The sequence below is a fragment of the Pseudophryne corroboree genome, chromosome 8 (genome assembly GCF_028390025.1).
Source record: "Pseudophryne corroboree isolate aPseCor3 chromosome 8, aPseCor3.hap2, whole genome shotgun sequence".
In the NCBI taxonomy this organism is placed as follows: Eukaryota; Metazoa; Chordata; class Amphibia; order Anura; family Myobatrachidae; genus Pseudophryne; species Pseudophryne corroboree.
The window spans coordinates 255,062,465-255,088,633 of record NC_086451.1 but is presented as its reverse complement, the minus strand read 5'-3'; the positions used below and the strand labels follow the sequence as shown (position 1 = coordinate 255,088,633).

Below are 26,169 nucleotides of genomic sequence, written 5' to 3'. Positions count from 1 at the left end.
AATGTTACATATGAAAGAGGTGTTAATCAAAAGTACTTTCTTGGAATGAGCTGTTGCAGGTTTATTGCTTCAGTAGAACTCAGGATGGAAACATTTGTGTATACAAGTGGAAAGTGAAACATCTATTGTCTTTGCTGCCCAGTAAGTGTAGTAAGATATTGAGGTCAATCCCCATCATGTGAGTAGAAGAGAGAAGACCATAGCTCAGGACCTGGGACTACTCATTACAGGTATTGGAAAAGAACGCTGGTGAGTAGAGTGTAATGTGAGTACAGTGTAAAGTGATCCCCCAACTATTGCTGCATTTTTGCATTACAGTGTGCTTTGCGTTTTTCAGATATTTTAAAGACTGACACTTTCACCTACCAATTGCCTAGGTGATTTATTTAACCCTGGATGATGTACCAGTAAATACAGGAGTGACAAGTAAAGTTGACATGTGAGCAGACCAGTTGGCTAGCAGGATAAAAAGAATGAAACATTTTCCAGGTATCCTCACAACTTCGTCAAATAGTGGTGCTCCTTGTGGACCAACTAGGGGGGTAATTCAGAGTTGATCGCAGCAGCAAATTTGTTAGCAGTTCGTCAAAATCATGTGCCCTGCAGGGGAGGCAGATATAACTTTTGCAGAGAGTTACATTTGGGTGGGTTAATTTTTTTCTGTGCAGGGTAAATAATGGCTGCTTTATTTTTACAATGCAATTTGGATTTCAGTTTGAACACACCCCACCCAAATCTAGCTCTCTCTGCGCATGTTATATCTGCCCCCCTGCAGTGCACATGGGGGGTAATTCCAAGTTGATCGCAGCAGGAAATTTTGTAGCAGTTGGGCAAAACCATGTGCACTGCAGGGGGGCAGATATAACATGTGCAGAGAGAGTTAGATTTGGGTGGGGTGTGTTCAATCTGCAATCTAAATTGCAGTGTAAAAATAAAGCAGCCAGTATTTACCCTGCACAGAAACAAAATAACCCACCCAAATCTAACTCTCTCTGCACATGTTATATCTGCCCCCCCTGCAGTGCACATGGTTTTGCCCAACTGCTAAAAAATTTCCTGCTGCGATCAACTTGGAATTACCCCCATGGTTTTGCCCAACTGCTAACAAATTTGCTTCTCCGATCAACTCTGAATTAGGCCCTAAGTTCAATGTTTCAAAACCAAGGGCCAGATTAATTTTACCCTGCGACTAAATAACAGCCTACACCTATTCAATTAGTTCCGCATCCCCACAAGTTACGCCTCAGATAGTGCACTTTGGGCCTAATTCAGCAAGGATCGCAAATCAGCAAAAAAAACGTAAAAACGCAGATTCTGCAACTTAAATAGCAAAAACTGAGAGAAAAAAACCAATTTCTGAGACTTAGCAAAAACTGCATGTGCACTACGAAAAGTAGGCGTGTAGGGGGCGTACTAAAGGGCTGGACTCACAAAAACTACGATCAGGGGTGTGTTGTGGGCGTATGCTGATGGTCGGTGGGCAGTGCTTTCGCAATTTTTACAACAGATCGCACATTCTGATGTGCAGTTTCTGAGTGACTACAGGTCTACCTTAAAAATTGCACAAGCTGACTTCAGCTGTAGACTGCATGTATACTGCAATCATTGCTTCATTACACCCAGCTAAAGAAGCTCAGACCTCAGACCACAAATCACTTCATTCAGCTGTATTGGAACTTAGAAACATGTAAGGTATTGTTTAACTCCGTAACACATGTTGATTGTGAAAATATATGTTACTAACCGATTTGTGTTTACACCATACTTGCCTACCTGACCCTCTCCATGAGGGAGAAAATGCTCTGTTCCTGGACTTTCCTGGTAATGTATGATTGCCATCACATGTGGTGAGCTAGTTAATTGATACGAAAGGTGTTTCGCCACAGGTGATTGCAATCATACATTACCAGGAAAGTCCAGGAACAGAGCATTTTCTCCATCATGAAGAGGGTCAGGTAGGCAAGTATGGTTTAAGGGCCCTACACACTAAAAGATTATCTGTCCAATCTGGCTGATTGGAAAGAAAATCTGGCAATTCACTATTTGCTCTCAAACATTGGAAAACAGACAAAAATGGACTTTAAGACAAATTGGTTAAGTTTGTTTCATTAAACCAATTTATCTGAACTGTTTTTGTCCATTTTCTTGATTTTGGTAGCAAATTGTTGATTGTCATTTGCTCCCAGCCATTACCAGATTTTCTTTCCAATCAGCCAGATTGGACAGATAATCTTTAAGTGTGTAGGGCCTTTTACACTTACTAACAATCGAGGTTTGCCAACCACACTATTTGATAGAAGCAAATGTAAAATAACCTTTACAAGCATTTTGCTTAGTAGTATCTGCTAAATGACATTTAGCTTCCTAACATTTTTGTATTTTTTTTTAAACAACCAACATTTTTTTTGTTAAACAAAACATACTTACATACATTTTTTTTATTTTTTAAACTTTATTTGTGCGCTACACACATAAACATACGTTGAAGAACAGCAACACCATCTTTGTATTTTCAAGTTTTGCAAATTCTGCTCCATTTGTATACTTATTGAAACAAATATTTACACATAGAGTAATTCTTTAAAGTAAGGTATGTAAATAAAAGCAAAGAAACAATAATATGTAATGTTTGACCACTTCACAATCAAAAACACACTTTTTTTTAATAAAAATGTTACTGTTTCCGAATTCAAATATTTTGACTCCAAAAAAAAAGTGTGTTTGTTAATACATATACCAATAATTGCTGTTGTGTAGGGTTTAGAGGCTAGAATTCACACTCTCTCTAGTTGAATATATTTGAACACAGTTATGGGCATTAGTCAATGTTTGAAGAAAAACACTATGGTGTCTTTAAGGTAATAATTGCTAAATTACCACAAGATCATTTGACCAATTAAGTGATGATTGAATTGATTTACAATTGTTGAGTAGTTTCTTTAATTTGGGTGCAGGAAAGTAGGTTGTGCAATTTTTTTTGGGGAAAAACACTGTTGTTAGCAAAAAATGCAACATCAGAAACGTGTATGCAAAAATTATGTACATTTGTAATATGTACGCAAAAATATTAGGATGGTTTTCGCAATATTTGCACATTTCACAAGGCCACCTTCTTTTTGTTAAATTAAATTAGTGTTGCAGTTTTTCCGTTTTGGCGTGCTTTCGCAATTTTGCTTTTGCTCGCAATTTTTGCTAATTTTTAATTTTTGCAATCCTTACTGAATTTGCCCCTTAATGCATATTTTTCCTCGCAATCCCAGAAGCAGAGAGAAAAATCTGCATTAAATGCTCCCTCTGGGGCTTAACACACAGGAAAACGCATAGATTTCAACACTTAATGCAGTACCTATAGATTAACCAGTGATCATCCAGTGAGCTTTATATACAGTATGAAGTTCATTGCGGTCATTTATACTCCGGTATGTCACTAAAGGGCCCTACACCTAAAGATTATCTGTCCAATCTGGCTGATTGGAAAGAAAATCTGTCAATGTCTGGGAGCAAATGACAATCAACCACTTGCTCCCAAAATCAAGAAAATGGACAAACGGTTGTTCTGATAAATTGGTTTAATGAAACAAACATAACCAATTTGTCTGTAAGTCCATTTTTGTCTGTTTTCCAGTGTTTGAGAGCAAACAGTCAATTGTCATTTGCTCCCAGACATTTCCAGTTTTTCTTTCCAATCAGGCAGATTGGACAGATAATCTTTTAAGTGTGTAGGACCCTTTAGTCTAACATCTTCTAGGACTCATTCATATTTATTTATTATTGGCCTCAAGGCAGGGGCGGTTTAAGAGAGGAAAGGGCCCATATGCATGTTCCATGTGGAGCCCCTCCTCTCTGGCAATGCAGTAGATTCTGGCTACTGCGCACGTTTCTGGTAACATGGTGCCCGTGCTATGTTCCCAGAGACATCTCTGAGCACATGTGCAAATTTCCAGCGAAATGGCCTCCACAACATTTTCTCAGTGATTTCTGTCTGCAGCGCCAGCCTGCGCGGGACTCCAGAGAGGTAAGCAAAATTATAAGAGTGTGCACCGCCCACCCTGCACCCATTATAGATATAAGCCTCAAGTAGTAGTTTATTCCTATTATGCCTTTATTATTATTATTATTATTATTATTAACCACTTGCCTGGCTTGGTCACATGTGATTTGACAGGAGCCAGATGTACATTACCTGGCCACGTCACATCGAATGTGATGCAACCTCTGTCTGGAGCCCGTATTGTGCGCTGCCCCGCTTGTGTCCTGGACCCGGCAGTGAGGGGTGGTCTCTGACTGCCAACACCACTGCCGGAATTGCGCCCTGGAATGCTGTGTGGCTGGAATTCTGGAGCGCACACTCTGGAGAGCACAGTGTACGGAGGGGAACTTCATTTCTCTCCCAGCACAATTTGCCTGATCTTCAGTCCCACATAACACACACTTGGCTGCCCTCTGCATTTGAGAAAGGGGTGTATGCCTATGGGGGCCCCCAGGGGGGGATCTATACAAGTGGGGGAGGGGGACTATATCGTAAAAGGATGCTAAAGGGGGAGTAAAATAATTGAAACAAAAAAATACATTGGTCACAGGTGGGGGGTGCAAAAGGCTCTTTTTGAGGGTGGGTGTGTGTATGTGTATATATATATATATATATATATATATATATATAATTACAAATATTTTTCCACTTTGTTAAGTAATAAAAATAAAAACGACAATTTCTTAATGGTTTTGTGGTGAAAGATTTGTCAGCTAAGTGGTTAAGCCGTTTCTTTTTAGAAACGTATACTACTATATAGGCAGTAGGAGCGATAAGTTGGAAATACTGTATACATTTCATTTTTAGAACATTCATTCTTTTCTCACAAGGGAAGCTCAAAAAATTGCACACGTATGGAAAAAATGCTCATGGGGAGTAAAAACATATAAACGTTTTGTATACAGCTAAATGTATGTGTTTTGATATACACTCGCAAAGTCCATTACCCAGCACTGTAACAATGTTTTTTATTTAGTAATGTTGCTTTAAATTGAAAGCGCAACAAAATAAAACACCTAAAAAACAAAAACATTTCTTTAAAACTAGAGTGAGCTACACTAATAAGCCAGGAAGAATTTGACAATCAATTCTCTTTGTACTAATGATGGCTGTTTATCATTAGAAGACAATGTGCGCAGTGATTATATAGGGTAAAGGGCTAGAGGTGTTACCTGCAGTTTTGTATTCACGTAGCTGTAGCAATTTATACCATATTTCAGTGTAGCTGTAAACATGTAGCATCTACTGTACGTGTTGGCACATACAATCTGAAGAATTACAGATTCAAAAAAGATTACATATTCATTGTAATTAGCATGTCTTTAATACAAAGGAATGTTGGGTTCTGCTCATGTGCCAAACAAATTGTATAAACACACATATGTCACATATATACAGTACGTGTCCACATTATTAGATACCTTTCTACTACAGGGTAGGGGGAGTTTGGAGCAGAGTAGCAGAACCCCCTCCCCTTTGTTCCCGGAACACCCTGATCTGTCTCTTGATTCACACACCACTCATATGCAGCTGCATCTAGCGATCATTCTCATACTGCGCATACGTCTCAGCCGTTTCTCTGCAGCTACTAAATGGGCATTTCTGGGTGCTAACTGCACAATGCTCGTGCATGCATGCACGATAATCATTTTTTGGGTGTGTTGGGGTGTTGTGACCATGTAGCCAGAGTTACTCACTATTCTGAGTTAGGTGTATGAATACTGAACACCAAATTCAGATGGATCCTATGCAGCTAACATGGGGTAGGTATAAGTGCCTAAGGGGTCTATTTACTAAGCCTTCGGTAGAAATAAAGTGGTTGGAGTTAAAGTCCCAACTAACCAGCTCCAAAACTGTTTTTCAAACACGGGCAGAATTAGCCTGGTGAAGTGATAAAGTGGAAGGTGATAAAGCACCAGCCAATCAGCTCCTCACTTCCATGTTACAGGCTGGGTTGGAAAAATGACAGTTAGGAGCTGACTGGCTGGTGTGTTATCACCTTCCACTTTATCACTTCACCAGGCTTTAATAAATCTGCCCCACAGCCTGTGACATGGCAGTTAGGATCTGATTGGCTGGTACTTTATCTCCATCCACTTTATCTCCATACAAGGCTTAGTAAATTGACACCTAAGTTAGTGATGATGGCTGTGCTCATGTACAAAATGGTGAAGCCTGCATCTGCATTAGGACGTGCATATAGTCACATCAGTATTCCATTTGCAGTTCATTCTCATTCTGTTCGCAGTGGTCAGCCAGAGATACATTTACTTTATGGGCCTAATTCAGGTTGGATCGCAGTGTGCGACCAAATCGTAATTTTTGAGAAAACGATGAGGGAGCATGCGCAGCGCCCGTCCTGCGCCTGCATTTTCTGTGGGGGGGGGGGGGCGCAGAAACTGCGATCACCTCTGCCTGTCAATCAGGCAGAGGTGGGGGAGGCGGGCAATGCTCCGTTTCCAGGGAGGAGATGGAGCGTTGTGGGGGGCGGTGTTGCGCGAATGGGGCGTTCTGGGGTGTGAACGTGGCTGCTGCATGACATCACATGCAGCCACTGCGATGCCGGCGATTCTCCTGCGGCCGCAGCTAAGCTGCGCCGGCAGTTGGCTTCCTCTATTTCTACTAACAAGCAGAAATTGCAATGCGATCGCAATTTCTGCTTGTTGAAGGGGAGGCTGGCAGCATGCTGGCCGGCCTTGCCCTGTGAGGGGCGGCCCCCAGCATGCGATCCAAAGGATAGCAAATTCTGCTAATTAGCAGAATTTGGATCCTTACTGAATTAGGCCCTATGTGCGACTCAGAATCAATCCTGTTGTGGCATGACAGCGTCACGCAGTTACTTTATATTGTCAGCAGCTCATTCATGCTTCAAATCACTTGTGTTACCACATCCCAAAGGTGCTTTATTGGAGAGATATGGTGACGAAGGAGGTCACTGGAGTACACAGGCCGCAATGGCATGTTCATAGAACCAACAAGATGTCTGATTTCTCTAACTCTCCTTTCCTACTTTCCACCCACCATCTTCTATTCTTTTCCCTCTTCTCATCTCCTGCTTCTTCGGTCTCCTTCATCAAGTGCAATCTCAGCAACCTTGACCCCGCCTTCTCCACCCTTGAATCCCTCTACTCTCTCCTATTACAAAACTGGCCTGTGCAAAACAGGTAAACCAAAGCTCAATTCTGGTCCTTCAAACTTAACAAAAATGCTCCCGTAATGCCGATAACCTGTGACCTTCTTTGTTTCAAATGTATTCTGTATTCCTAGAATTCTGCCCTCACACATGCCAAATAGTCCTTCTTCAAGACACTCATCTCCTCTCAGTCCTCCAACCCTACAGACTCCGTGCCAGGTTTAGTATATTGTCTCGAGATTGTCAAGGTTGACAATGTCAACATTCATAATGTCGACATGAGAATGTCAACATGTTGATAGTGTCAACAGACATGTGCAGAGAGAGTAGATTTGGGTGGGGTGTGTTCAAACTGAAATCTAAATCGTAGTGTAAAAATAAAGCAGCCAGTATTTACCCTGCACAGAAACAATATAACCCACCCAAATCTAACTCTCTCTGACAGTGCACATGGGGGTAATTCAGACCTGATCGCACGCTACATTTTTTTGCAGCGCTGCGATCAGGTCAGAACTGCGCATGCTCCACAATGAGATCGCCGGAGAGTGACGGTCTTACCGAAGAAAACGATCGCACCGGCGATCGCAAGAAGATTGACAGGAAGAGGCCGTTTGTGGGTGTCAACTGACTGTTTCCAGGGAGTGTCTGAAGAAACGCAGGCGTGTCCAACCGCTTTAAGGGAGGGTTCCTGACGTCAGCTCTAGGCCGGGTCATTGCAGCGGGTGAGTAAGTCCTGAGCTGTGCAGAGACTGCACAAACGTTTGTTTGTGCAGCTCTCTGCTCATGCATTTGCACCCCAGGACAGCGATTACCTCCTCCCCCTGTAGGCGACGACTAACTGGTCGCAGCAGTGCAAAAAATGCCTGCTTGCGACCAGGTCTGAATTAGGCACATGATTTTGCCCACTAGCTAATAAATTTGCTGCTGTGATCAGATCTGAATTAGGACCTTTGTTAATATCAGTAGTAGAGAACACCCAGGCATTCTGGATATTATAGTAGACCCCTGCAACTAATACCCCTTTTCCACTAGCTCCTTAAAACACGGGTAAATGCACGGGGGAGCGCGTTTACCCATGTTTTCCCTAGTTGAAACGGGTCCCCCGGCAAATTCCCGGATCAAGTGATCCGGGAATCCTACCCGGGTAGCTAGCCGGGTTGAACACGTGTTCAACCCGGCTAGCTGTCTAGTGTGAACGGGAGCCGTGTCGAGGCGACACGGCTCCCGTTCACAGTGTATAGGGAGGGCAGCGCTGGGAGATAATGTGATCTCCTAGCGCCGCCCCTGCCGCGTCACTAGCCGCGTCACCAACCCGGCAATATGCCGGGTTGATGAGCGCTGCTGAAAGGGGGCTGTAGCACGGGTTGCAGCCGTGTCAGGCGACACGGCTGCGACCCGTGCTTATAGTGGAAAAGGGGTATAACACTCCTTGCTTAAATGTAAGCAATTCCAAAGCAGGCAAACAGCACTAGAGATGAGACAATAATACAGCATACTATAATCCTCTACTGTCATTCAAACTAAGGGAAAAGGAATCTTTTGTAATCAGAGCGGCATGCAACAGCCTCAGCTCAGCATGTGATTTCAATTATATTTAGATTACCATCATGCCTCTAATTGTTTTTATTTTGTGTAATGTTATTATGTCAGTGTGTGCCTCCTTCCCTTCGCTCTAGTGTTATCAATTACTCACACAGATCGTATGAAAACTGAACTGGTGCAGGTGGTCATGGGTAACATAACATGCAAATAAAGTATCGCTCATTCTCTGAGAGACCTTCTAAAGCGAGTTCAATACTGCTACCCTGGGGAGAGGAACTGAGCAGAGATGTTGTGATGTGGTGTCACTGCTCTGCTATGCTTTTTAAGACATGTCCAAATAATGAAAAGGTTTTGTATGCATTGAAATAATTTTGACTCCAGCATTTGTACAAAACAAAAAATAGACAATTCAATGTTAACCCTGTTCTGTAGACTGTAGGTCATTATAAATGCAGATTTCTAAATCTTTGGTCGTTTTACAATGTAAGTCCCTCAAATCTGGGTGACTTTACAATGTACAATGCAGGCCCCCTAAATCTTCTATGGCTTTATGATACAGACCTAGACCTACGGTGATATATTTTTTGTAATTAAAACCCCACTTCCCTTATGTCAATTTTAGTGACAAAATGCAGACCCTAGATCAGCGGTTCTCAAACTCGGTCACCAGGACCCCAAACGGCTCACGTTTTCCAGGTAGCTAACAGGCGCACAGGTGAGTTTATTACTCATTTAAAACTGACACATTTTAAAAGATCCACTGGTGGAACTAATTATTCCACGTATGATTCTTTGAGAAGACCTGGACAACATGAACTGTTTGGGATCCTGAGGACTGAGTTTGAGAACCTATGCCCTAGATCTTTGGTGTCAACCTGTAATAATTACTTACTCATCCCAGCACACTGCAGATTAAGTTTGGATGTTACAGGATGATATCATACCCAGTAGGCAATTCCCAGCATTCTGATTGCTGACTTGTTCCAGCCACATTACCCTGATGAATGGCCAGCTCCTTCCACTAACCGCATGCTGTGAAGCCGCACAGTTCCTGGTTGCCCATGGTGTAAAGGCAGGCATAGGATGCTACTTGGCCATTCCTGTGCGTTTTATAATAGAGCAGAAGTAGAATGGATGAGGAGCATCTTGTGTATGCATCTCTGCTAAGGGGTTTATTGATCAATTAATACGAAGTATCCCCTGAATGTATCTACAGGGGATCGCATAAGATTGTAGAGATGACTGCTGCAACCCCCTATTTTTTACAGTAAAAGCAGCTCCCATAGAAATCTATGGGGGCTGCTTTTTTTTGCCAAATTTACCACACTCCAGAAAGCATTGAATCTACATATTAGCCATTGTAGCCAATCAGCTACATGTTACAATAAGTGCCGAGAGAAGGATCCCTCCTCGGGACTCACCACAGTTGGTCCCTAAGCATAGTCTTAAACAGTTCAGACCAATTCCAAAAAGTACAAATGTTACCTGCTTGTATGAAAGATAATCTCCTGGCCGCACTCCCTACATGTTCCTGTGTATAGAAACCCAAGAATAAGCATGAACTATTGTGTCTAAAGGGGTGTAATACATTTACAAATTTGCCTAATAACATTTAACACGCAAAAAAATAGAACCATCATGGGCCCAGCACAATTTTGCTAAATAGATTACATTTTTTTGAAACATAGAAAGCATCTGTAACAAGGCAGTGTTTTTTTTTTTTTTTTCAAATGTGTTTATTAAGTTTTTCACAAAGTTTTTCATATAACAAAGTTTCGCAGTGTTGTACATGATAGACTTATAAAAGATAGAGTCATGGACATAAATTCGTCATCTCTTAAAAGCAAACACAGTCAAACCGGATAATATTTCGTCAGAGAGCTGATGGAGGAATCATCTAGAGGTAGATTTAGTCCCTTAAGAAATAAGACATTTTAGATGAATCGCTATAATTGGTGAGTTTGAAGCTTGACATCTAAGCCTGGGTGATGTTCTACAACACAGTTAGGTAGTCTCATAATATATTCATAAACCTCAGAAACATACAGAGTGTGAATATAAACAATTTTAACAAAGGGGGTGTAAGGGGGAAGGGGAGAGAGAAAAAAGGGGGGGGGGATGGGATTAACTAGGGGTGCTGCCTATATTCCTGAAAAGTATAGCGTATAAGAACCATTCCTATAGGTGATTATAGCCTATCCCATAAGAGTCAGCATACCTCTCTTCTTGGTTGATTATTAAACTGAGCATGGTTAGGGGTGTCAGTAAATCCCAGATCACCATGGAGAAAAGCGGAAAACAGTAACTGGAATGAGGTGTTTCCCTATCATTACCTCACCATATCTTGGGGTTTTCCCTTTGGGTAGATTCTATATATAAACCCCATTTCTTGTGAAATCCTACTGACCCATTACAATAATCAGACAGTACGTCATACCTGTCGAATGCCATATATTTCTCAAGTAAGTTAATCACTTCCCTCAATGAAGGAGACCTATGTTTAATCCAAGAGTTTAGGATGATTTTTTTTAGCTACAGTGACTATCATAGTCAAAATAGGAATAAGTTGTCGTCTCCGAGTACCGAGATCCCAAACGTCAAAGTTGGCAAATAAAAGTGGGAGGGGATGTAATGTCAATTGCATGGTGAAAATGGCATTGAGATGGTGTAGTACCTTATACCAGAATTTCTTCACATGACCACATGTCCAGAAGTTGTGTATGAACGTCGCTGATGAAATCCTGCACTTTGGGCAGCTACCACTTTCTTCCGGCACATAATGGCTGCGTTGCCCCTGAGAAATGTATGCCCTGTGTGTGGTTTTCACATGAACCTCCTGGAGCACCGAGGATCGTACTGTCTTTAGCACTGAGTGATAATGTTTAAGTATAGTGTCATCTTGTATGTCTGTGGGAAAATCTGTTGTCCAGGGCCTCTCAATTTGTTTCCATGTGGGATCCTTATTAAGTTTTAATAAAGTTTCATAAGTGATCCTTGGTTTATATTTATTTAACGTACATTTAAGGAAAATGTGCTCCAATGGGTCTAAAGGTGGATGTTGTTTAGGTAGGGTAGGGAGGGTGAGAGCATAGTGTGTTAGTTGGGCATAAGCATAGTAATCCGCAGATGTGATACCGTAAGTCGCCTGTAGTCGCACGAATGGGATAATGTGACCCCCTGGGTCGAACACCTGGGATATAGCTTTCAGGCCTTTTTGTCGAAAACGCTGAAAGGCAGCGTTTTCGATGCCCGGGCTAAATATAGGGTTGCCCCCCATTGGTAGCCACTGGGAATAACTGGGGTCCCTACCAAGCGAGGTGTATATAGTATGCCAGGCTGAGTGAGTATCTCTGAGAAAAACATGGTTGTAAACCCGTTTGTCTATGGCCGATTTGGGAACATGTAATAAGGCCCCTGGGGATAATGGAGTGAACAAGGCGCATTCCACTTCATAATTTGTGTATTGACTGCGTTCTAGTAGCCAATCCATGGCATATCGGAAGTGTATGGCTTGAGTGTACAATGATAGGTCAGGGAAACCCAACCCGCCATCCTTTTTGGAGAGACACATTTTTTTGAGAGCTATCTTCGGTTTTTTAGATTGCCAGATAAACTTCGTACAGGCACTATTGAGGGACTTAATGTCTGCCTTAGTTATTTTGATAGGTAGAAGCTGCATAATATAGGTTAGTTTTGGGAGAAGGATGGATTTTATAACTTCCACTCTACCTAATAGGGATAGGGGTAAATCATGCCACTGTTTAAGATACTTTTCTAGTGACGACAGGATCGGGTGGAAATTCAGCTTGTAAAGGTTCGCAAGGGTATGTGGGATCTGGATGCCTAAATATTTAATATGGGAGACGGCTAGTTTGATCGATGATATATCGTCCGTTTGAGGTAAACTAGGTGGCGGGCCCCTTAGAACTAATAATTCAGATTTGTTAATATTTATTTTGTAACCCGAAAAGGAGCTAAATTTGGATATGATCGAGATGGCTGTAGGGATTGAATGCTCTGGGTGTGATAGAAAGAGCAGCATATCGTCCGCAAAAAGCGATAGTCTAAGATCAGCCGAGCCTATCGATATGCCTTGGTAGAGGGGGGATTGTCTCAGGGCGACTGCTAGGGGTTCTAATGCAATCGCAAATAGTAAGGGGGATAGGGGACATCCCTGTCTAGTGCCCCTCAAAATGGGGAAAGGGCCGGATAGAGTGCCATTACATAGTATGTTTGATGCTGAGTCTGTATATAAGGTTTGGAGGAAGTGTGTAAATTGTATTGGGAAGCCAAATTTGGAGAGGGAACGGAATAGGTGATCCCAGTGTACCATGTCAAAAGCTTTCTCTGCATCAAGAGACAGTATTGCCCTCCCTGAGTTTGACATGGCACCCTGGGAATCACTCACCGCAGCCAAAACCTTCCTGATATTGGTAACTGGATTCCTACCTTGGATAAAGCCCGTCTGGTCGGTGTGTATTAGGGTCGGTAAAAGGGGTTTCAATCTATCTGCTAAGATCTTGGTCATGATTTTATAATCTAAATTGAGGAGTGAGATAGGACGGTAGGAGCCTGGATCGGAGAGGTCCCTTCCTGGTTTCGGCAGTAGTCTTAAGAGTGCTCTGTTAAAATAGATGGGAAGTGCGTTAGTGAAGAGAATTGTGTTATAAACTTTAGTCAAAATTGGTACAATGTGATCTGCCAGTAATTTGTAGTAATCCGCCGTGAGGCCATCTGGGCCTGGCGCTTTTCCCTTTTTAAGGTGTGCTATACCGTCCCTTACTTCTTGCTGTTATATCTCAGAAATCAGGGTTAGGCTTTTATCTGTAGTTAACTGTGGCAGTGCTAGGTTTTCCCAAAACTCAGTTTCCTGGACTATGTCAGAGTACGGGGCCGAGTATAGTTTTTGATAATAGTCAAGTAATACTTGCGCTATCTGTGCATTATCCGTGGTAAACCCACCATTAGTTGTTTTTAGCGGATGGATTATGGAGGGGGGGCGGGTACCTTGGAGCATGTTTGATAGGAGCTTGCCCGACTTATTTCCAAATTTGTGGAATTTAGCATCTCTGGAAAAGGAGTAAGACATCTCCATCTTAATGAATACCTGTTCATGAATTAATTTGGCCTTTTGATAAGCGGATCTATTTTGTGGGGTGGGTTTGGCTGCAAATGAGAGGAACGTCCTAGAGACCAGATCGTGTGCTTCTAAATATTGTTTAGTTAGTTGCTTTTTAATTGTAGAAGAGTGTGAGATAATCTCACCTCTTATAGTAGCTTTGGAAGCCTGCCAGAAGATGATGGGGTGTGTTTGTTTAGTGTCTGCGTTATGTGTGTCATAAGTAGCCCATGCATCTAGAACCGCCTGCTTCAGCTTGGAGGAGGTTGCCAATGTGGATGGGCATCTCCAGTTAATATAGCTGCCCTTATCCCGTGAGAGTTGGATTTGAATCCAGATCAATGCGTGATCTGATAAATGTATTGGCTCCATATCAGCTATGAGCGTGGTTGATAAGAGTTTGGTGGAAACCAATATATAGTCAATACGTGACATTGTATGCTTGGCAGCAGATAGGCATGTAAAATTTCTGTCCGTGGGGTGTAATATACGCCACAGATCTAGTAGTAGCAGTTGTCGTGCTAATTCTGGGACCCCCAGAGTGGGCAGTTTTCTTCTGCAAGTGCTCGGTTGTTGTCTATCTAGGTGTATGTTTGAGATCAGGTTAACGTCACCTCCTAGCAAAACAAACATATGTAGACGTGGAGTAAGGATGGTTATGATGTGTTCGAAAAACTTTCTTTCATAAATATTAGGAGCGTATACATTCATGCAATAAAATAGCTGATGTTCAATCTTTAAAGTGCAAGAGACATATCTGCCAAGTGGGTCCGAAATTACATCAGACACCTCCACAGGAAAGTGTCGTCTCGCCAGTATAGCCACCCCTCTTGCTTTGGAATTATAGGAGGCCGAGGCGAGCACCACCCATCCTAGCATATTTAGTTTCAGGGTTTCAGGTGGGGTAAGGTGGGTTTCCTGTACATATACTAGGTCAAAGCGTAATTTACGGAGATAGATTAAAATGCGCTTCCGTTTTTGGGGCGAGTTTATGCCACCTACATTCCAGCAGCCTAGTTTAAGTGTCTGTGTCATCTAGAAAAAGGAGTGACGTGACATAACCCCACAGGCAGTATTCTAAGGACATTTTCAGGCAGCGTAAGAGGTGTGGGAGGGGGAGGTGGTGGGGGGGGGGGAGGCTAACTGGGGACAAAAAAACCAACTAACAAACCTACATATAAGCATTCCTAATGAGGAATTCTCCTCAACAAACTGTTAGAAGATAAGATCCGTGCTCCTATACCGGAAGCACTATATCATGTGCACTCCTAGGCCGGGGCGCCTCTCGTGAACATCATGTGGAGCCTGCCAGCCTAATGCACTGGGCTCCTAATTAGAGCCTTAGGTCATAGAGGGGGGGTGGTGGGGTAGGGAAGGGGAGATAAGCGAAGTGCACATCAGGCAATATAACTTAGCACGATAAGCATTAATAATTGCACAGTAAGCATTAATAATTGCACAGATAACATAAATCTAATGGTAGATCAGTGATCTGCGGAAAGAAGACAACTCATAATCATACATTTCATTCACATTCAAACATGTGTGATCTTGAGCGAGCATTCTCAGCATATTCCTGGAGATAAGCCTTTGTGTCAGCTGGGCTTAGGAAGTCCAAGAAGGAAGACCTATCATAGATACGCAGGCGTGCCGGGTAAAGAAGTGCAAATTTACATCCGTCTTGCACTAGTTGCGAGCAGATAGGAGCGAAATCCTTTCTCGCCTTGGATAACTCCGCAGAGTAGTCCTGGAAAATGAGAATCTTGTTTCCATTCCATGTCAGATCTCTGCATCTGCGTGATGCTGTCCAGAGCAATTCTTTGTGTAGATAATTGAGGCTTTTAAAAATAACAGCGCGTGGACGCGCTCCCTCTTGTTGGCGCTGCGGCCCCAGTCTGTGTGCTCTTTCTATTATTAAATCCTGGCATCTGTCAGCTACTTTGAGCAAGGATGGCAAGGTGATTCGGATAAAATCAAAGAGCGCTTGACCTTTGACCTCCTCAGGTAGACCTACAATTCTTAGATTTTGCCTGCGTGAACGATTCTCCAAATCCTGTACCTTATTGTGCAGCTGATGTATTTCATTTGCCTGTGCAGAGACTCGTTGTTTTAAAGAGCTGACGTCTGCAAAATTCTCCCCCAATCTATGTTCGGTATCTAGAACTCTCTGTGAGAGTGATGCCAGTTGCTGATTAATTTGAGCAGTCTGTGCTTTCAGAAGGGGATCAATAGCCAGTCTAACTGCCTGCACCATTTCCCCATAAGTAACAGGACGGTCCATATGTGGGATCACCCTGTCTGTTGTATCTGATAATGTAGGGGAGCGGGGGGAGACTCACCCTCTGAGAAGTGCTGTGCTTCGATCCCGGGAGAGCGGACACGCTGAGGCAGGATGGCAGGAGAGGAGCACGCTGTGACTGTGCTGGCGTCCGGCGCCATCTTGGAATCCGCCCGGCGCTTCTCCTTGTCCTTAGCTCCGCGGTTCTTGGAGGACGGCATGGCGGTAAGATACTTGTCCATGTACCGGACTCTTCCCCTGATAATCGGTGGTGGCTGGCAGTGTTATGGAGGCGGCTAGCGCCGTGAAATCGGTAGTGAGGGGGCCCGGACAGCGGAGCTGAAGTGATCAGCAGCCGTTCATGCCGCTGCCGGAACCGGAAGTCCAACAATGCAGTGTTAAATGATTTCACGTCATGTTTATTTGTAGTAGAGGCTACAGGTTCAGGAACATATACAACAGTACATGCATCATTTTCCTACCTGGTCCATTTAACAATGTTTTTGTTTGTTTTTGAGGTTTTTTAGATTTGCATGGAGGTGAATGGGAGTAGATGTTATGCATGTCTTTGGAAGACCTTTGAAACAACAGAAGATAATTCAAGTACCGAAGAATAGTAGCACATAAAAAAAAGTTAAGTCTCTCTCTCTAAGAGTTTATGTAGCACATCAGTCAGTTATGTCCCTAGAAGCAACATATGTGTCTTATAGGACGGCTCTGGGGGGACAATGGCGCGATATCCGGCTTTGGGGCCACGATGACGCAATTCAGCATGAATCGAATCACTGGCTGCCTGAACCATCCGCTTCACTCGGGAAGTGGGTGGCAACCAATTCTTCAGGAGCCACTTGGCTGTTTCGGGAAAGTAGGGAAGTATAGACAGAAGTCTAATTACTAGGACGGCAGTACTATATAGTCATTTAGAATAAAGATGGTTGGGAGATACATGTATGCATTATACAAGTGGTCCACTGTAAGATAGACAAGTCTGCAAGACCAATGAGGATTATAATAATTCATATCAGCTATGTTGCACATATTTATCAACAATACAAGTCTTTACATCAACAGTACAAGTCTGTACTGTGCATTCAGGACACAAACAATAAGTGGTGGTGTAATGTACAGTTGATCAGCACTGTCAGGAAGGATAACTGAAGGATAACCAACGGCATTTTAACTCCTAAACTTGTTTTCAATTGAAGTACAGAGCATTTTCAATGCAGACTGTGAGAGTTAAAAAAAATGTTGCTGGATAGTTTTGTTTTAGGGACCAATGGGGAAGGAGCAGGTTTGGTTATTGGTCTAATCAGTGGCGTAGTAGTCTCTGGCTTCTTTGTGCAGTTGGAATTACCCAACCCTACCCCCTTGTGAATTACCCTATCCCATGTGAATCTCATAGCCGGTCCCAAGCCCGTATAAATGGAGAGGGGTGCTTGCCATGGTGAAGGAACCGTAACGCCCAGCTACTTAACCAATGGCAGAACAACTCTCAAAACTGCAGCAAAAATCTAGCACATAAGGCAGAACCCAGCGTCAGAGGCAGCTGGGCCCTTGGCAAAAAATGGACTACCAGCCTTAAACCTGTCAACTGCAAAACAAACTGTAATTCTAGGCACATAGCATAGCCGATCTGGCTGTCAAGCAGGCAAATTAATATTTTAGCTGATGAACTTGAGAAATACAACGTAGATGTGGCCACAATAACAGAAGCTAGAATTTCTAGTCAAGGAAAACGGGAAAGAACACTAGGCCCATATGGATGCGGGAAAGTAGAAAAGTATAGATATATTTTCTAATTACTAGGACGGGTAAGCACAACAATCTTGCAATATGTAACACCTGCTTCTAACATTCACAAAACCATTTCTTAACATGGTTCTCCAATAATGGAAGAGACAAAAGTATGCTGGACTATGTCCTCATCCAAAAATGATTTCAGAGTGCCTTCCCTGATGTTAGAGCAATATACGGAGCATCAGCTGGCTAAGATCATCATTTAGTATGAGTAAAGCTATAAATCTATCTAAAAGCGTCAAACTCCTTGAAACCCTCACCAATTTTAGACTTTAACGCCTTAAAAGACCTCAGTACCAAGGTGAAATTTAAAATTCTGCTCAAAAACAGGTTCACGCCCCATCACCTAATGATAATGTAAACCACAGCTGGATTGACACTAAAACGTCAATAAAGTAGTCCCTCGGACAGACATGCCCAATTAAACGGAGAAAGATAAAACCATGGATCTCTAACAACACCTTACACTTAGTAGAAGAACTTGTCAAGTTACAAACATTAACCATAAACTCAACTTGCGCCTGAATACACAAATTAAAAAACAACTCAAAACAGAATAAGAAAGGTGGAAAGGAAAAGCACAAGAAATGGAAGAGGCCAGTAGAAAGCATGATTTATGGCTGCTGTACAGCATATTATGCAGCTGCAATGGAAAATTAAGAACCTTCACCACAAACGTCACAGATCTAAATAGCCAACATATTACAGTACATAAATGAGCAGCAAATTCGAAAGATGACAAGAACACTTTGAGCACCTATTAAATTGCCCCAGGCCTGTTTAGTCCCTGAGTTACTAACAAATATGACCTTCCAACCCCCCACATGCAGACCAAATTAGACGAGCACTTAAAAAGCTGAAGAATGGAAAAGCACCAGGCATTTATAACATCGCAGCAGAAGGAGAGGTAATAGTAAACCAACTTAGAGACATATACACAATTACCTGGAAAGACTCCTGTGTGCCAGAAGACGTCAAAGATGCCTTAATAATTCCAATTCACAAAAAAAGGTGACCCTGCAAACTGTAAAAACTACAGAGGCATAGATTTACTAACATCCAGCAAAATATTAACATCAATTATTAACATCAATTCAATATTAACATCCACACGAGAAAGCAACTGCAAAGAACAACAAGCTGGATTTAGGCCCAGTAGAGGATGCAGTGACCATATTTTCGCTATCAGGCAAATACTTGAATCACACCTACAGTGCATCCGGAAAGTATTCACATTGCTTCCCTTCTTCAACATTTTGTTATGTTACAGCCTTATTCCAAAATGGAATAAATTAATTTTCCCCTCAAAATTCTACACACAATACCCCATAATGACAATGTGAAAAAAAAATTTTTTGAAATTTTTGCAAATTTATTAAAAATAAAAAACGAAGAAATCACATGTACATAAGTATTCACAGCCTTTGCTCAATAATTTGTTGATGCACCTTTGGCAGCAATTACAGCCTCAAGTCTTTTTGAATATGATGCCACAAGCTTGGCATACCTATCTTTGGGCAGTTTTGCCCATTACTCTTTGCAGCACCTCTGAAGCCCCCTCAGGTTGGATGGGAAGCATCTGTGCACAGCCATTTTCAGATCTCTCTCCAGAGATGTTCAATCGGATTCAAGTCTGGGCTCTGGCTGGGCCACTCAAGGACATTCACAGAGTTGTCCTGAAGCCACTCCTTTGATATCTTGGCTATGTGCTTAGGGTCGTTGTCCTGCTGAAAGATGAACCGTCGCCCCATTCTGAGGTCAAGAGCGCTCTGGAGCTGGTTTTCATCCAGGATGTCTCTGTACATTGCTTCTTTGCCTCTATCCTGACTAGTCTCCCAGTTCCTGTGACTGAAAAACATCCCCAAGGCAAGATGTTGCCACCACCATGCTTCACTGTAGTGATGGTATTGGCCTGGTGATGAGCGGTGTCTGGTTTCCTCCAAACGTGATGCCTGGCATTCACGTTAAAGAGTTCAATCTTTATCTTATCAGACCATAGAATTTTGTTTCTCATGGTCTGAAAGTCCTTCAGGTGGATTTTGGCAAACTCCAGGCGGGCTGCCATGTGCTTCTTACTAAGGAGTGGCTTCCGTTTGGCCACTCTATCATATAAGCTTGATTGGTGGGTTGCTGCAGAGCTGGTTGTCCTTCTGGCAGGTTCTCCTCTCTCCATAGAGGAATGTTGTTGCTCTGACTGAGTGACCATCAGGTTCTTGGTCACCTCCCTGACTAGGGCCCTTCTCCCCCAATCGCTCAGTTTAGACAGCCGGCCACCAGAGTCCTGGTGGTTCCGAACTTCTTCCATTTACGGATGATGGAGGCCACTGTGCTTATTGGTACCTTCAAATCAGATCTTTTTCTGTACCCTTCCCCAGATTTGTGCCTCAAGACAATCCTGTGTCAGAGGTCTACAGACAATTCCTTTGACTTCATGCTTGGTTTGTGCTCAGACTTGCACTGTCAAGTGTGGGACCTTATATAGACAGGTGTGTGCCTTTCCAAATCATGTCCAATCAACTGAATTTTGCACAGGTAGACTCCAATTAAGCTGTAGGAACATCTCGGATGATTAGTGGACACAGGATGCACCTGAGCTCAATTTTGGGCTTCATGGCAAAGGCTGTGAATACTTATGTACATGTGAGTTCTTCGTTTTTTATTTTGAATAAATTTGGAAAAATCGGGAATTTTTTCTTTCTTTCAGTTGTCATTATGGGGTATTGTGTGTAGAATTTCGAGGGGAAAAATGAATTTATTCCATTTTGGAATAAGGCTGTAACATGACAAAATGTGGAAAAAGTGAAGCGCTGTGAATACTTTCCGGATGCACTGTACAAATCAAAGAAATAACTTTTTCAAGCTTTTGTTGACTTTACATATGCCTTTTACAGTGTGGACCAAGAATCTGCTTGGTGTGCCCTCAAGGTGGAGAACATCCCACATAACACCATTAAGGTGCTTAAAGCTCTATACAACAACGAATCAAACAAAGTTAAATATGCGGGCCAAATGTCCCAACCGTTCACAATCTCAACTGTGCCAAGCAAATTTTTCTAAATGAAATGGGCACAGTTACTGGCAAACATATAGTCCTCACAGATCTTGTCTACGCCGATGATATCTTCCTAGCTAAAAACATTCAGGGTGCCCAAAACATCCTAAATAAGCTTCACACAAATGTAGCAAAACTTGGCTTATAAATAAATGTTGAAAAAAAAACAAGTAAATTTTTACTGGAACTACGTCTGTGCAGCTAGACCTAGATGGAAACATCAGTGAACAAGTGGATACCTTTAAATACTTGGGTTCAACTTTAAATGGTCAATAGACCAAGCAAAATCACAAGTTGTAGTGGTTGAGCTACAGCTGCCTTTTAACTCTGAAAAAATGGCCTCTGGAACCAACAGGACATTTCCATTTCCACGAAAAAGAAGGTATTCAGTGCATCGGTTACAACAATATTACTTTATGGCTCAGAATCATGGACAACCCTTAAAAATCACCTAACAAGACTGGAACATTTCCAAATGAGGTGCTTAAGAAAACATACTGTACTACAAGCAAAACTAACAGACTGCTGGAGAAATGCAAATATCCAAAAACTATGCCAAGACCAACCCATAATTTAATTATATATTAAAAGACAGCATTTAATGTGGTTCGGACATGTCTACAGAATGGAGCCAAAAATAATACCATACAAGTGCCTAAATAACACACGTCCGGATGGATGGAAAATAACACAGGGTGCACCAAAGATAACACGTCTAAAGCAGATTGCCCATTGCCTTCAACCATTGAATGTCAATGATTGATGCCATCAATATAACTAAAAGAACTAAAACAAGGACAGTTCGAGCTACAGGCTCATGTCAAAAATATAGGGGGAAGGAGCCGTGGTCATAAAATAATATCAGTTTATATTATGCTGCACAGTAGTCTCCATTATTCAAATTCATCCTTGATCCACTACAATCTGGCTTTCGCCCACTCCACTCTACTGAGACTGCCCTGGTGAATAACCTGCTTTCGGCGAAATCCAGGGGTTACTTCTCTCTGCTTATCCTTCTGGACCTCTCTGCTGTCTTTGACACCATGGATCATCCTCTCCTCCTCCGCATACTCCAAAACATTGGCCTCTCTAGCACTGTCCTTGACTGGTTTACTTCTTACCTCACTAACCACTCCTTCTCTGTGTCTGCCCCCGGCACCATCTCATACCCTTCCATCCTTCCTGTTGGTGTCCCTCAGGGTTCTGTCCTCGGCCCCCTTCTGTTCTCCCTGTACACCTATTCCCTGGGTGCACTCATTAACTCCTTTGGCATTCAATACCACCTTTATGCTCTTGACACACAACTCTACCTCTCCTCTCCTGATCTGTCCCCCTCTGTCCTCTCTCAGGTTTCCAGCTGCCTCTCTGCCATCTCCTCCTGGATGGCTGAGCGCTCTCTGAAGCTCAACATGGACAAAACTGAACTCATTATCTCCCCCTCAGCCAGAGTAACACCCCCTACCAATATACCTATCACTGTTGACAACACCACCATCTCCCCCGTTCCCCAACTCCGCTGCTTGGGCATCATTCTTGACTCCTCCCTCTCCTTTGCACCCCACATCCAAGCCCTGGCACAATCCAGTCGGTTCCAGCTATGCAACATTGCTCGCATCAGGCCATTTCTCTCCCAGAGTGCAACTAAACTTGTCATCCACTCACTGGTCATCGACTACTACAACGTTCTCACTGGCCTCACTTGCTCCCATCTTGCTCCTCTTCAATCTGTCCTGAACTCCGCAGCTAGGCTTATCTTCCTCTTCCACCGCTCCACATCTGCCACTCCACTTCGACAAAATCTGCACTGGCTTCCATTCCTCTACAGAATCCTCTTCAAACTCTTCACCCTCACATACAAGGCCATCTCTAATTCCACTGCTCCCTACATCACCAACCTCCTCTCCCTTCATACTCCCTCCCGCCCCCTACGGTCGGCCAATGACCGTTGCCTCTACCCTGGTAACGGCTTCCCATGCTCGAGTTCAAGATTTTGCCTGTGCTGCACCCCTTCAGTGAAATGTGCTCCTCTGCTCCATTAGACTCTCCCCAACCTTGCAAAGCTTCAAATGGGCACTGAAAACCCACCTATTCAATAAAGCATACCCTTCCGATGCATAACCTAGTCCTGAGGCTGCTGCTCCAACCTCCTGCCTCGTGCCTTGACCATCTCTGCTTTGCTTACATCCTGCCATCAGGCTACCTCCCACTTGCTTGCACCGCATGTCATCTGTCTGTCACCCCTTCCTACTAGCTTGTTAGCTCCTCAGAGCAGGGCCCTCTTTCCTCTTGTTGTCAAAACCCTCTCCTCGACACATTTCACTCACAGCCCTCTCCTATCAGCGACCATATTTACCTGCTTTTTCTCCTGCTGGTAAAGGCTCATCTCTATCACCATCCCCTAGTAGTACGATGATCACTCCCTCACTACTTACATCTAAGCTGTATTATGTTTTGAGAATTGTGGTGCTCTTTGTTACCTGTACTCTATTTTTGTTATTTATTTACTGTAATGATACGTTTTGTCTCCCTGTACTGTCCTTTGTACGGCGCTGCAAAACACTTGTGGCGCCTTATAAATAAAATGTAATAATAATAAAAAGCGCAGGGCACTGTTGGTAGCACTTGTTAATTCTGAATTTTCTAATTACTTTCACTTGCAGCTTCCCACTTTTTGAAGCCCAGCATCTCCTGACCGCCCTGTTTCCTACCCCCACCCCTTTTGTCACTAATACCTATACTACATTTGTAGACTTAACTTAAGAGCTCTTTGTTGTTCAGTCACACTTTCTTTATTACATTTCGGATGCTGATGTGCCCAGGATTAGAAACAGTTGCCTATGACATTACAGTCGGACACTCTGGTTGTAATTCAGACCTGATCGTAGCAGCAAATTTATTAGCAGTTGGGCAAAACCATGTGCACTGCAGGGTGGGCAAATATAACATGTGCAGAGAGAGTTAGATTTGGGAGAGGTGTGTTCAAACTGAAATCTAAATTGCAGTGTAAAAATAAAGCAGCCAGTATTTACCCTGCACAGAAACAATATAACCCACCCAAATCTAACTCTCTCCGCAAATGTTATATCTGCCTCCCCTGCAGTGCACATGGGGGGTCATTCCGAGTTGTTCGCTCGGTAAAAATCTTCGCATCGCAGCGATTTTCCGCTTAATGCGCATGCGCAATTTTCGCACTGCGACTGCGCCAAGTAAATTTGCTATGCACTTAGTAATTTTACTCACGGCTTTTTCATCGTTCTGGCGATCGTAATGTGATTGACAGGAAATGGGTGTTACTGGACGGAAACAGGCCGTTTTATGGGCGTGTGGGAAAAAACGCTACCGTTTCCGGAAAAAACGCAGGAGTGGCCGGAGAAACGGAGGAGTGTCTGGGCGAACGCTGGGAGTGTTTGTGACGTCAAACCAGGAACGACAAGCACTGAACTGATCGCAGATGCCGAGTAAGTGTGAAGCTACTCAGAAACTGCTACGAGGTGTGTAATCGCAATATTGCGAATACATCGTTCGCATTTTTAAGATGCTAAGATTCACTCCCAGTAGGCGGCGGCTTAGCGTGAGCAACTCTGCTAAAATCGCCTTGCGAGCGAACAACTCGGAATGACCCCCATGGTTTTGCCCAACTGCTAACAAATTTGCTACTAGGATCATGTCTGAATTACCCCTCTGTTCATTGAGCTATCTGCCCTTGCATAGAAAGCTAGAGAGTTCCAAGCTGGAGAGTTTTAACTATTTGAAGCTTACCTTGTACTTTGTGAAGGGTGATCAGCATTACAGCTGGGCAGATCTATGTAGTGTCTGGCTGCAATAGATTATGGTGCTGATTATGGTGCTTAATATTTGGTGCTGGTTATTTTTTTTATGGGGTACAGGTAGCTTCATATAGTTATAAATCTCATTGTTTTTATGTGGGTTCAAGTAGCTCGGTGGGTGGATTGTTTGGCTGAGATGCAGCAGGCTCTGGATTTGAGAGCTGGGTGTGGCAGTATATTACAGGTTGAGTATCCCATATCCAAATATTCTGAAATACGGAATTTTTTAAACGAGATTGAGATAGTGAAACGTTTGTTTTCTGATGGTGTTCAATGTATACAAACTTTGTTTAATACACAAAGTTATTAAACAATAAACATATTGTATTATATGACCTTCAGGCTGTGTGTATAAGGTGTATATGAAACATAAATGCATTCTGTGCTTAGACTTAGTTCCCATCGCCATGATGTCTCATTATGGTATGCAGTTATTCCAAAATACGAAAAATCCCATATCCAAAATACTTCTGGTCCAAAGCAGTTTGGATATCGGATACTCAACCTGTATTATTATATATTAGTTATTTAATGAATTTAATGAGGGGTATTGAGGCTAAATGATGGCAAGCTCTTGGGTTGAGTGCATGTGTGTGGTATAGAGAGGATTTGTGTCCAAATCTATATATATAGGAAGGTGCAGCATAGCACGGGTGTTCTCTGTGATCAATTTTGTAATGCCCCTTCCCCGTATAGAACTAGCTGCTTTAAGTGGTACAGTTATCGTACAGATGACCAGGTGAATACAGGTTATAAGCAGCGAGTGGACAAATCAAATTCCAGCCAGACAATCTATGATATGTGAGTTGTTTTTAATTGAATGTGTGCTTATTTTTTATCGTTTATTATATGTATTGTGATTGTACTTCACTATTGTGCTTCCCCTTTTTATATTTTTATGCAGATACTGCTGTTACATTGAGGATGGAGAATGGGGGATGCTGCCTAAAGAATTATTCTACCAACATGCATATTGGAGTAACTTTACCCATGGTGATAGAAGATTTTATGCATATATATTTAATAGATATACTACTTTTGGGTGCACGGTCACGCTCTGACATACAGTACGCATGATGCCTTTAACTACCCAAGATGGGTGTATATCAGAGCGCAACCACACACCCAATAGTGGTATATCTATGTTACAAAATGGCCCCTGTTGTGGGTCAATATGTTAAAACAGATACAGAAAAGGAGGAAAAAATAGTTCAGAACAGGCTGCTTTGTTTGAATTATTTTTAATAAATAATCATTTAAATGGATAACAGTGTGAGCGAATAAAATAGTGAGACAGTGATGTGCTGATGGCAGTGATAAGCTGCATTTCTGTGAGTGGTATCTGTGAATGATGGTATTATTTACAAGTTGAAAGTTGGAAGTAGTTCAGG

At 42.6% G+C, this 26,169-nt stretch overlaps 1 protein-coding gene across 4 annotated transcripts in view; it reads right to left on the bottom strand.

Annotated features, from left to right (window-relative positions):
- Window positions 1-26,169, bottom strand: part of NEXMIF (neurite extension and migration factor) — a 731,538-nt gene that overhangs the window by 89,470 nt on the left and 615,899 nt on the right. The window lies entirely within an intron of this gene.